Source organism: Hypanus sabinus, chromosome 4 (assembly GCF_030144855.1).
Source record: "Hypanus sabinus isolate sHypSab1 chromosome 4, sHypSab1.hap1, whole genome shotgun sequence".
NCBI classification, from domain to species: domain Eukaryota; kingdom Metazoa; phylum Chordata; class Chondrichthyes; order Myliobatiformes; family Dasyatidae; genus Hypanus; species Hypanus sabinus.
This window is the reverse complement of record NC_082709.1, coordinates 35,217,613-35,230,908: the sequence shown is the minus strand read 5'-3', so window position 1 is coordinate 35,230,908 and position 13,296 is coordinate 35,217,613. Positions and strand designations below refer to the sequence as shown.

General features: G+C 40.6%; 1 protein-coding gene across 1 annotated transcript in view; it reads left to right on the top strand.

The window, feature by feature from the left end:
• Window positions 1–316: 316 nt before the first annotated feature.
• The window catches only part of LOC132392231 (plectin-like), a 223,176-nt gene continuing 210,196 nt past the window's right edge, over window positions 317–13,296 (top strand). Inside the window, exon 1 of the mRNA XM_059966069.1 lies at window positions 317–397. The gene's annotated coding sequence lies outside the window, so the exon portion shown is untranslated. The remainder of the gene's footprint in view (window positions 398–13,296) is intronic.

Sequence of the window (13,296 nt, the reverse complement as noted above, 5' to 3'; positions counted from 1 at the left end):
CTACCGACCAAGGCGATGTGAAAATTTACCAAAGGCCAGTTACAGAAGTTATTCTACTTCTACCCAATGACTGATTAAGAGACTAAGTTTGTACTCTGCTCATTGTGACCTTACGAAGGTCAAGCGGGGAGTGTGCTGTCTTTACGACAGTTATTTAGTTTATAATATTTTCGCTTAGTAATTCATTCAATAGTATTTTCTAGTTAGAATTAGAAGTGTTTAAAGTATATTCATTGCATGTAAAATATATCGGCATGCGATGATGTCACATCCGGTTTCGCCGCGTCTTGTGGGAAAATACCGGTTTGAAATTAGCGCGAGGGTGGGGGCTTTCCACGAGGCAGACCCGAGCAGAAGTTGTTTTGCAGGCATGAGAAATCACAGTGAGAGCAACGCTGTAAGTTAATAGATAATCGATATATTGAACTAAGATGTTAATGCCGATCCTGTTAGAAGTAACGACGGTAGATAATGTTTATGCTTTCGTTAGTTAAAGAGTCGCGGATAGTTTGCATGGAAGTGTATTTAAAGTAGTCAATGGAGCAGGTAAACTCTCTCTGTATACTGCACCTTAGTGTAATGTAGTTATAGTCACCTTTGCAAGTATTTACACTTGAAATGTGATATTAAGGAAGGAACAAATACTGTATCAATCTTGTATTGTTTTATCAACAGTTTTCACCATATGTTAATGTGAAGAGTGAACAGTAAATGGTTAATCTTACTGCGATCTGGTTTCATTGACTGTGGTTTATCTCGACGTTAAATTCGACGTTATCACTTACACGCGAAGGAGAACGTTACACTGACCCTTCACTCTGCCTTTCATTAGCAGCAGTTTCAAATACAGAGGAGTGGTTAGAAGAAATGTCATTCATCCCAGCATCCCCCCCAAAAAAAAATTGTTTTACAAAACTATGCATCATATTGATAAATGTTAACCTTTTGAAACTTGCCTGCAGACACTGATTTAGATACTTCCCTTAGTGTGCACAGGAAGAGTGAAACAAACCCATACGTATATTTATTCCATTAATAATGCTTAAAATGTACTTCTCCTGTCTGGACATGTTTAGAGTTGCTCTGTGACATGTTCTAGTATTGAACATGATAGTTGCCAAATATAAAGTCAATATGTTACAGGAAAAATTGCATTCATGGGAGACTGCAGACCAGGCCACTAGCCAGATGGTCAGACTCCCTCCCCATTCATTTGAGAAATTTTTGGTTTACCAGAATAATAGATCAGTATCCTTACATATGGTTTCTATCACATATATTGCAACATAACAATTCTAATGTATATACAGTATTCTATTTTGCTCTTTGCTCTAAATTATTAGTTAGAATCACCTGTACTGATAAATGTATACGTAAATGGTTATTTGAGAAAAGAGTAATTCTAATTACACAGGTAGAAAGAAATACAAAATAGATATCTCTTTTCTCTCATGGAATAAAGCCAACAATCTGGAATGAAAGAGTTAGAAAGTAAAGAAAGGTTAAGGGTTCATAATATTTGTTACAGGGAGAATTTGAACTTTTTTACTGACATTGTTCTTGGAAAGTTTCAATTACATTTAAATATCTGTAATATTTATCATGCTGACTGTATTTTGATCAGCTGACTCTGGCATTAATCTGTCAATTTAAATCATCATTAAATGTACCTCTGTTTCCCTTCAGTGCATTACATTCACATGGCCTTTGAATCCATTTCTCCACTTGGAAATAAAATATTCATTGTGTCATCATGGCTGGTCAACTTAGTAACTGTAAGTGAATGACATATTATTATAAATGTACTAAAAATATTTCAGAACAGTCACTACATCAGCAGTTTTTCAATGGCTTACAGTGTCAGTTTGTAGGCATCAACCTGAAGTATCTGCATTTTGAAAGGTTCAAGAACATCTGCTAAAATGGTGTTCACATTTTACAGTTGAATCTCTTCACCATATCTGTTTTGAGCTTCTTAATATAGTTGTGAGAAAACATTGTCGATTCAAATTAGCTTTAAAATGCTAATCTGAGGGTTTCATGCAGTTCTGTGTGGATTGATGTTTTGAATGTATCACACTTGTTTCCTCTTGACATTCAATAATATTACTTTTGCTAAATCTTCCAATATCCCATTGGTCCCAATTGACTTGAAGTGTAAATGGACTAGCTACTGTATATGAGTGGTAGCAAAGCAGGTCAGGGGCTGGGCATGTCGCAGAGAATGGATCCACACACCCCAATTCCTTTCTACCATCTGTAATACACTATTCATCAGCGTGATGAAAGACTCTCCTCTTCTCTCAGAAGTGGAGAGAGTGAGCAGCTTCAATTTCCTGGCTGTCAGGATCTCTGAGGATCTAACCTGGTCCCAACATATCAATGTAGTTATAAAGAAGGCAAGACAGTGGCTATACTTTATCAGGAGTTTGAAGAGATTTGACATGTCAACAAATTCACTCAAAAACTTCTATAATTGTACTGTGGAGAGCATTCTGACAGGCTGCATCACTGTCTGGTATTTGCAGGGGGTGGGGAAGCTACTGCACAGGACTGAAAGAAACTGCAGAGGGTTATAAATCTAGTCTGCTCCATTTTGGATACTAGCCTACAATGTACCCAAGACATCTCCAGGGAGCTGTGTCTCAGAAAGTCAGCATCCATTATTAAGGACATCCAGCACCCAGAGCATGCCCTTTTCTCACTGTTACCATCAGGTAGGAAGTACAGAAGCCTGAAGGCAAACACTAACGATTCAGGCACAGCTTCTTCCCCTCTGCCATCTAAATGGACATTGAACCTGTGGCTACTACCTCAGTTGTTTTAGTATATATTATTTTTGTTTTTGCATGATGATTAATCTATTCACTATACATATACTGTAATTTATTTATTTATTTATCTTCTATATTATGTATTGTGTTGAACTGCTGCTGCTAAGCTAACAAGTTTCACGTCACATACCAATGGTAATAAACCTGATTCGGATTAGCTGAGAGCAACTTGAGTAACACTCATTCAGATCAATATTATCCAAGTCCAGGTAGGGTGTATGACTAGCATCCTAATTGTTCCCTCCCTCTACCATCAGCCACAACGATTGCAAAGTGTTTTACTAATGCTAAGTACTGTACTAAGTACTGAAAATCAGCAAGGCTTCTTTGACCACACTATCAGGATGGCAACCTCTACTACTAAGATGGAGAAGAGCAGCAATGGATGTGAACACCACAACAAGTTCCTTCCACACCACGTGCTGTCCTTACTTCAGTTTCATTCCAATGTTCTCAGTAACAAAGAAAATGCAACTTGAGCAAAACAGAAAAATAAGGCAAATATGGGTACAATTCTTGGTTGAAATAAAAGCTAACATGGAAAAGATTCAAGACTGTTCAGGATTCAAGAAAGTTTAATGTCATTTCCAGTACACAAGTATAAAGGAGAACAAAATAATTGCTACTCTGCATCCAAAGCAGCACAAAAAACACAATAAGATAAAGGAAACATTAAATATAAATACACAAGACAGATTGTACATAGATTGATTGTATGTCCATAAAGTGATGCTAGCTACAGGAGTGTCTCTACATAAGGTGACTGAGAGGAAATAGGAAAGTGATACTGGTCGGGGCTGTGGTTGGATGGGTTTGTGGGAAGAAGTGTTGATTAGCCTCACTTCTTGGGGAAAGTAACTGATTTTTGAGTCTGGTGGTCCTGCTGTGGATGTTACCTCGATGGGAGATCAATGAGCAGTGTGGGTGGGATCCTGCACGATGGTACTGGCTCTTCTCTGGCATTTTTCTGTACCTATATGGTGAGTCTATGGAATTTGTTGCCAGAGACTGTTGTGCAGGCCAAGTCTTTATGTATATTTAAGGCAGAAGTTGATAGATTCTTGATTGGTCAGGGCGTGAAGGGATACTAGGGGGAAGGCAGGAGATTGGGGCAGAGGTGAAAAATGGATCAGTCATGATGAAATGGTGGAGCAGACTGGATGGGCCAAATTTCTTAAGGTCTTATGGTCTTACGTGTCCTTGATGGTGGGTAGGCTAGTGCTGGTGATGCGTTGGGCACTTTTGAGTACCCATTGTACAGCCTTCCTGTCTCCCACTGTTTCCATACCATGCAATGATACAGCAAGTTAGGATGCTTCCTACTGTGTATCAGTGGAAGGATGTGAGCATAGATGTGCACAATCCAGCTCTCTTCATCAGCCTCCTCAGAAACTAGAGGCATTGTTGAGTTCCTGACTGCGTAGGATGTGTACTGGGACCATTAGTGATTATGCAAGATATGCATTCCCAGGAGTTTGAAACTGCTCACCATTTCCATTGTTGTGCCGCCGATGTAAGGAGGGGTGTGAGTAGAATTAGTTCTCCTGAGATCATAACCATCTCCTTTGTCTTGTTCATATTGAGGAAGAATCAGAATTAGGTTTATTATCACTGGCATGTATCATGAAATTTGTTAACTTAGCAGCAGCAGCAGTTCAATGCTATATGTAATATAGAAGAAAAAAAGAAAAATAATAATAATTAAAAAATAAATAAATCAATTACAGTATACATGGAATGAATAGATTAAAAATCATGCAAAAACAGAAATAATATATATTAAAAAAATGAGGTAGTGTTTATGGGTTCAATGTCCATTTAGGAATCAGATGGCAGAGAGGAAGAAGCTGTTTCTGAATCACTGAGTGTGTGCCTTCAGGCTTCTGTACCTCCTACCTGATAGTAACAGTGAGAAAAGGAAATGCCCTGAGTGCTGGGGGTCCTTAATAATAGATACTGCCTTTCTGAGATACCGCTCCTGTGTACTTTAAAGGCTAGTACCCAAAATGGAGCTGACTAAATTTTCGACTCTCCGCAGCTTCGTTTGGTCCTGTGCAGTAGCATCTCCATACCAGACAGTGATGCAGCCTGTCAGAATCCTCTCCACGGTACATCTACAGAAGTTTCTGAGTGTTTTTATTGACATACCAAATCTCTTCAAACTCCTATTGAAGTACAGTTGTTGTCTTGCCTTCTTTATAGCTGCATCAATATGTTGGGACCAGGTTAGGTCCTCAGAGATCTTGACACCCAGGAACTTGAAGCTGCTCACTCTCTCCACTTCTGATCCCTCTGTGAGGATTACATGTCTAGAACCGGGCCTCAAGTTCTTCCGTCCCTCTCTGTAGGCCATCTCACCGTTGAGCCCTACCATTGTCAAGTCATCAGTGAACTTGACAATGTGAGTACTTGGGCATTTGACTGTGCAGTCGTTTATTAGCAAAGCATACAGCAATGGGCTCAGCACACAGCACTGGGGAGCACCCGGGTTTAGGATGATGGGAAAGGAGGACTGGTTGTGCATCCTGACTCTCTAAGGTCTGTTGGTTAGGAATTCCAACACCCAGTTGCACAGTGGTGCATTTAGACTGAGCAGTGGGTCTGTGAGGTAATAATGTTGAATGCCAGACTGAAATCCAGAAAGCATTCTGACATAAGTGTCTTGCTTTCTGCTAGGGCATTTGTCATAGAGTGCTTCTGTCGGTAAGCATATTGGTGTACGTCCAGTGCTTAAGCAATGAGGTTTTTGGTAAGTGTCATTACCAGCCGTACAAAGTACTTCATGATGATTGGCATCAGTGCCACTATGAGTGGGAGGGGCTGACTGAAGTGTTGAAGATGTCCATGATGACGTCAGTGAGCTGGTGTGCACGCTCCCTGAGTATTGGCCTGGGATGTTGTCTGGCCCGGCCACTATAGGGCATTGACTCTCTACAGAGTCCTTCTCTCATCTGCTGCTGTTACAGACATTTGCTGCTCACCTGGGAAGGGGGTAGTTTTCATTGCCTGTGTTGGTTTGCATGCATAGTTTGGTTAGAGCATCAGGGAGGGAAGCATCACTGGTACAGCCAACGCTATTTTTCCTTGCATAATCAGAAATATCCTTGATGGCTAGCCACATACACTGGGGATTGTTATCAGACAGTGTTCCTGAATTGCTTTGTGTGTAGGTAGCCGTTGCCGTCTTGAGGCCTAAGATGAGAGCTTTTCTGTCACCAGATCTGAAGGCAGTGTCCCAGGATTTTATTCGTGAGTTCACCTTTTCATTCAGCCAGGGCTTCCAGTTGGGCTATGAGATAGTTGTCCTTGAGGTACCAACATCATCTACACACTTGCAGATGTAGCCAGTGACAGATGAGGCCTATTCCTCGAGGTCTGTGTATTCTTGATTTGTGGTGGCTTCCTTGAACATCAGCCAGTTAGTCCATTCAGAACTATCATGTAGTGATTATAGAGATTGCCTCACTAGGCCATGCAGAAATAATCCTTTTTCAGCAGCAGTTGGTATGCTGGGATTAACTTTATGGAAATGTGGTCAGAGAGGCTTAGGTAAGGGCATGGAATGGCTTTATAAGTACAGTGTCTGTTTGCATAAGCATGGTCCAGTTTGTTTGTTTTCCCGGTGGCCATAGTGATGTGTTGATGGAATTTGGGTAAACTATCCAGCAGATTATCATGATTGAAGTCTCGTGAAATTATGAAGACACAGTCCAATGCTTGTTTTGTAGAGAGCCGATGGTACTGTCAAGCTTTCCCAATGTGTCCTGTGCGTAGGCACTTGAAGTCATGTAAATGGCAGTGACGTTCATTCTCAGACTCAGTGAGTCCATTTTATTGTCTAGCAAGTGGATAATCCCTCTTTGAAAACCTGCCTAAGAGTTTGAAACTGGCACCATTATAGAGAGCCAGAGAATCTGCTATGTCTCTGCATGTCACCATTTTAAAGCTCAAAGTTCAAAGAAATTAAGAAAACTAAGCGGACAATTTTAAGTTTCAACAGTTCCATTTAATTACAGAGAAAGGTATACAATATACATCCTGAAATTCTTGTTCTTCACAGATATCCATGAAATCAGAGGTGTGCTGCAAATAATGAGTGACAGTTAAAATGTTAGAACCTCAAAGCCCCCCTTCCCATGCACAAGCAGCAGCAAAGCAACAACACCCTCCCACCCCTACTCAATTCTGCAAAAATGCATCAGCACTTTCCACCCACCAAATATGCAATAGCAAAGCCCCCAGCAAAGACCATGATCTGCAGTACAACAAAAGCTAATCGTTCACCCAACAAATTTGACATGCCACAGACTCTCTCTCTTTCTCTCCCTATTAATGGGAAAAAGAGGTGTCCACCCTTTGCAGCGAGAAGGGAAACATAACAAAATAACTCACTGATTTGCGATGATAAAGTCTGTCACCTCGCTTATTTTCTGAGTTCTCTGACCCGGGAATCTGCAACAAACTCTCCTCCACCAATGAAAGAGAGAGAGAGAGAGAGAGAGAGAGAGAGAGAGAGAGAGAGAGAGAACATGATTCACCAAGTAAGAGCCCTCAACAGCTAATCCACTATTCCTGCTGCTCTGTTTTATCCTGCGACAATTCAGTCAGTGGCGCGTGCATAGAATCAGCATGTCCACAGGGCAGCGAGATGTTGGAACCCCCAAGGTGCACTTGCCTTTTAGGCCATGTCCTTGGGATTTCGAGAAGCAGCTGGTCTGAAGCCCCCTGGAGTGGGTCCCACCACCACAAAGAATGAAAGTCTGAGAGTAACTCCTGATCAGGGCCTTCAACAGAAATTCATTCACCCTGGAAAGGTAAAGAGAGACATCAAAGGTAGAAATTAAGCTGTTTCCACGGAAGACCACCATTGTAACTCCACCCCAAAGTGAAACCAAATAATGCTATTAAATCTAGGCAGCTGGCTAAAAAAAAGGCAATAGATTATTAAGGACTATTTTTCCTATAAAGCAGAGGATTTGGTGACAATATTTCTCATGAAAGCTTGTTGACCCGATGAGTAATTCTAATAACCTCTGTGTTTTTTTTAATATTCTTCCTTTAAAATTCCTTTATGTATCATATAGTGTGTACTTTTCAGTTTTGTCACAAATGAAAAGGAGACTAAAAATAAAAATGTAATTGATAGAGGAAAAGGACTATAAGGATTATTATAAGTGGGTAAGACAATCCAGAAGGAATTGACTCCAATTAACTAAAAGAAGCAAAGATAGAAACAGCAGATGAATTGGTTAGAATCATTAAATGTCCATTTTCTGGAAAGTTGGAATTAACAAAGAAGGGTTGCTAAGTATGGTGAATATTTGGAACTAGCTTCCAGAGGACATAGTACTTTTAAAGTGTTTAAAAGACATTTGGACAATTACGAGAATGGGAAAGGCATAGAAGGACAAACAAGAGAAAATCTGCAAATGCTGGAAATCTGAGTAACACACAAATGTAACACTTACCCAACAGGCTGGTATATGTCTAGGGGAAAAGGAGATCCAGCCACTCACCAACCCCACCTCCCGTACACGCAGGTGCTGTGAGAATCAAGTTTATGCCGCGCGTACCACACAATATCAAACTCACACCAGATACCATTACAGAATACACTTTAAAGATTTTACTAAAACTAAAAGAGTACTATGCAATACAGTATATATGAAGGAAAAGAAAATAAAGCAAAAGGCGCCAACTTATCAAAGTTCAGTCAGTTTGGTACACATCGGTGGAGCTCAACCATCGAACCATTCGACCCCTCGTCGCTTGCCTCCGACCTCCACGTCCTCGCACCTGGGACCACCCAGGTGGTCGACCGAGCAGTGCAGCACACGTCCACCTTCCTCGGCGTCTCCTTCCCGCCTCCCCTGAAAAGACCGTAAAACACCCCAAGCTCCCAGACCCACAAGACAAAACAACTTTCCCCATTGGTTAACAAATGAATACAATCCCCATATCAGCAAGTCCAAAGCTAAACAACTGCGAGAAAGAAACACTTATCAGACATAAAAGCATTCCTACTCTAGCAAACCAAAGAAGCCATTTTGATTACATACACAGTACATTGTACACACAAAATGCTGAAGGAACTCAGCAGGCCAGGCAGCATCTATGAGAAAAAGTACAGTCGACATTTCAGGCTGAAACCCTTCAGCAGGTTCGTGAAGGCATCGAAGGCTGCAGGATTACAATATGCACCATGGATAATATGCATGAGGTGTGCTGTACATTCTATGACCCTAATACAGTTGTTTAAGATTAGTTCTTTGTTTAAGAAGTTAATGAATATTGTGTTCAGGTAATAAAGTAAGCTTATATGTAGGAAATAAACAGCTTAAAGGAGAAGATTCACTTTTGGTTTATCAATGCTCAGTTGTACTTGAATATCGTTATCTGAAATCTTTGATGAAGTAACGCTGGAACTGTCTTCCACCATATCTGTGGCAGTGCTTTCCAGATTCCAACCGTGTGCAACACAGAATGTTTTTCCTCATGTTATTCCTCATTTACTTCCCCATTATTTTATACTTGTGTCCTGTCATCGATAAGTCCCTCCATGAAGAGGAACGGCCTTCCACTTTCCACTCTGTCCTGACCCTCGGCATCTTGTATTCTTCCCTCAATTTTTCTCTCAGTTCTCTCTTTAGGCACCATCAGTCATGCTGATCAATCCTTGTAACTGTTGTCTCTCACCCCTGGAATGACTCTCATAAATCCTTTCTGGCATTTGATAATGTACCATGCAGCAGACTCATTAGAAGATGAAAAGTTATTGAAACAAATTTGGGTGAGTGAATGTTCTTCAGACTGGTAAGTAGTTGAAGGTAGTGGGGCTAAGAATGGCTGCCCTTTCAAAGCCCCAGCACATGTTAAATGAGCCAAATGCCTCCTTCTTCACCGTAAGCATCTATGATTGCAAACCATATCAAGATCAGATTAAAACACCTTTCTTGTGATACTTATTGCTGTTACTGTTGTGACTGTTGAACTGAGTCACATGCACATGGAAGCTGTAGCTGGGAGATATAAAAGGTCTTTATTCAAAACGACACATCTTCTGAAGAGAATCGAGTTTTCCACTTCTCACACAATATTTTGTGCTTTTTGAACAGAAAGATAATAATAGGTACTCAATGACAGCTTCAGTGGCTATAATTACCTACTTAAATTTAACGTTTTCAATATAAATAGGAAACTTTGCAGAATTACATATTTACAACTGAAGCACATTCCAACTAGTAGAACATCTTTAAGTATTCAATACCAATGACTAGTTGGAAAGTTTCTGAGCACAAAGTGTAGGCACCCAAAATATCCTTTTTTTGTTAGTGTGTTGTGGGTGGGATAGGCAGAATATTAAATGATGCTATAGACCTGTATGATAAGCAACAGGGATATGCTTTAGCCATGTGTTAATGCAGGATATGGTCACTTAATGCCTTCCCTGATTGCATTATATTGCATACTATTCGTGCGGAACAGATCGTTACTGCAGTTCAAGGTAAAGCGATAACAGAATGTGAGATTAAGTGTTCCACAGAAGGTACAGTGCAGGTAAGCAGTAAGATGCAGGGCTACTGGAGATAGTGAGGTTGTTGTGAAGTCAAGAGTTCATCTTATCACACAAAAGATCTGTTCAAGATTCTGAATACAGTGGGACAGAAGCTATCCTTGATTTTAGTTGTATGTGCTTTTGTATCTTCTGCCTTGGGAAGAAGAGAGAATGTCTGTGGTGGGTAGAGCCTTGGGTTAAGTTGTCTTCTTTACCAAGGCAACAAAAGTGTAAATGAGGGTTCATGTCGTGAAGGCTGATTTCAGTGATGTGCTGAGCTGTGTTCACAACTCTGCAGTTTCTTGCATTTTCGGGCAAAGCAGTTGCCATTCCAAGCCATGATGCATCTAGATAGGGTGGTCTTTATAGTGCATAAATAAAAGTCAGTGAGGGTCAAAGTGGACATGCCAAATTTCTTTGGCTTCCTGAGGAATTAGAGTCATCTGTGAGCTTGCTTTGGTTGTGTTGCCAATTAGGTTGCACCAGGACTGGCTATTGCTGATGTTCACTCCCAGGAGCTTGAAGCTCTCAAAGCTCTCTACCTCAGCACCATTGATGGAAACATCGTATGTGCCACTCTCCTTTCTGAAGATAATGACCAACTCTTTTGTTTTGCTAACATTGGGGTTGTTCTCATGACACCGGGTCACTAGGCTGTTGCCTTCCTGTGCTCCGACTCATCATTATTTGAGATCTGGCCCATAACGGTGGTAGTAGCAGAAGTATCTGCCCATGTAGTTGTGAGTGTTTAGGTAGTAAAGAAGGGGGTGAGGGCGCTTCCCAATGGGCACCATTTTTGAGGACATTCGTGGTAGAGGTGTCGTTGCCTATCCTTACCATTTGTAGTCTATTGGTCGGGCAATCGTGGATCAGGTTGAAAAGAAAGGCACTGAGTCCCAGATCTAGGAGCATGGACGGTTTTTCTGGGAATTATTGTATTGGAGGCCGAGCTGTAGTCAATAAACAATAGACTGACATAGTTGTCTTTATGCTCCATAATTGAGTAAGGGTCTGGAGCAATAGCACCTGCCATAGATCTATTTCAGTGGTAGGTGAATTGCATTGAGTTGAGGTTGTCAGGAAACCTGGAGTTGATGTGTGCATTACAAGCCTCTTGAAGCACTTCATGATTGTGGATGCCAAGTCCACTGGGCAGTCGTCATTAAGGCAAGTAAACTTGCTTCTCTTAGGTACCGGGATGATTGTGGTCTTCTTAAAGCAGGTGGAAACTTCAGAATGAAGCAAGAAGTGATTAAAAATGTCTAATAATTGCCCCAGCAGTTGATCTAAGAACATGGTCAGGAACACAATCACGGCCAGACTTTTTTCCTGTGGGTCACTCTCTGGAAGACCTACAGCAGTGAATGTGGGTTCAGGCGCATTTGAAGCTGCTGTTTTGGACGGCAACATCCCAGTCTCTTTCTGTCCCAAGTGTGCATTGAATGTACTAAGCTCATCAAGGAGGGATGCAGTGTTACCGGTGATGCGCTGATTTTGTTCATTCCACACGCTGGATGAATTCCTCCGTTGATATCCATTAAGAACTAATACACAGTTTGATGGTACTATCAGTAATATTCTAGTTTGTTATGTATTTCATTTAAATAGATAACGAGTTACTCAGTTTGTCTTTTTTATATCTTTTTAACTATTTCCATGAAACGTTGACAAACTGGGGCAGCCACTTAATTGGGCCTAAATGAACCGATCCCGTTTTGTCCCAATTAACCAGTATCCACAGCATTTCCAAAACAAAAACAAAGGCAATTTGTCTGCAATTGTCTGCAAAACAAAAGCTCTTGCAGCTAGAGAAGGGCTCAGTTATTAGCTACCAGGTTAATTTTCCTTTCTGGTGGTTGCTAATTCAAACCAATAACTTTCTTCATGTTTGAGTGAAATGTTTCTCCTCATGGCACCTGTCTAAAGAATGATTCATAGATTTAAAGGACATAGGCTAGCAAGTTACATGTATAGGTTTCATACATCCCAAGGGCATCTTGTTCAACTGTAGCAATGCATTTGCGTCAGTGGATAGAAGTAGCGTGACTCACTTTGATCATTACAGGTGCACCAATCTGTTTACTTTTCCTTAAGTCCTTGAGCTATTTTATTATTGTAAGATCCTGTATCCATCCATAATGAACTGAATGTATTTCTTCCTCTTCTCCTTTCCCTTCTTTAAATGCAGTGTCAACTCTTTGAGAATGTCATCTCTGGCCGATATAAATGTTTCTCATCGCACCATTGAAAAGAAATAGAAGAAATCTTGCATGTTATAGTAAATATTTCTCACTCAACTAACGCATAAAATTTAAATGACTAGTTTTTAATAAATCACAGTTGTAGAATTTTCCTGTGCTCAAACTGGGCATCAACTCTACTTTATTCCACAGAGATTGCACTCTAATTTACTAATATAAATTCAATATGTTTGGGGACATCCTGAGGTGAAGGGTGCCAAATAAATGCAAGCATTTCTTTCTTTCCATTAGTTTATGTTTTGTAATGCACAACGAGTGCTTAGACCCATGATTACCAGTGACAATGTGCAGTGAACTCTTAACTTCTGTCATAAAGGAGTCATGGAAGCTGCAAAATAAATGTAAGCCTTTCTTCTTGTAATACCAGGACTGTTTTATGATTTCCCATTACACTCATGTGCTTTCAACTGTGATGACCATGTCTAATCTGACATTAACAAGAAAAGAGTTTCTGCTCTTTGTGGTCACATTTGCAGGAGCCCAAGCATAAGGTTTCAATAGGCTGCTCGTCCAATGGGCCATTACAAAGGATGCCAAGCTTATTTTCCTGTAAAGCTACATCCAGTAATATATTGGGTAATGTTCAGGAACAGAAACCACTTCTTCAGATCTGGAATGCTGAGATCTGTTAGAATGAATCCACTTC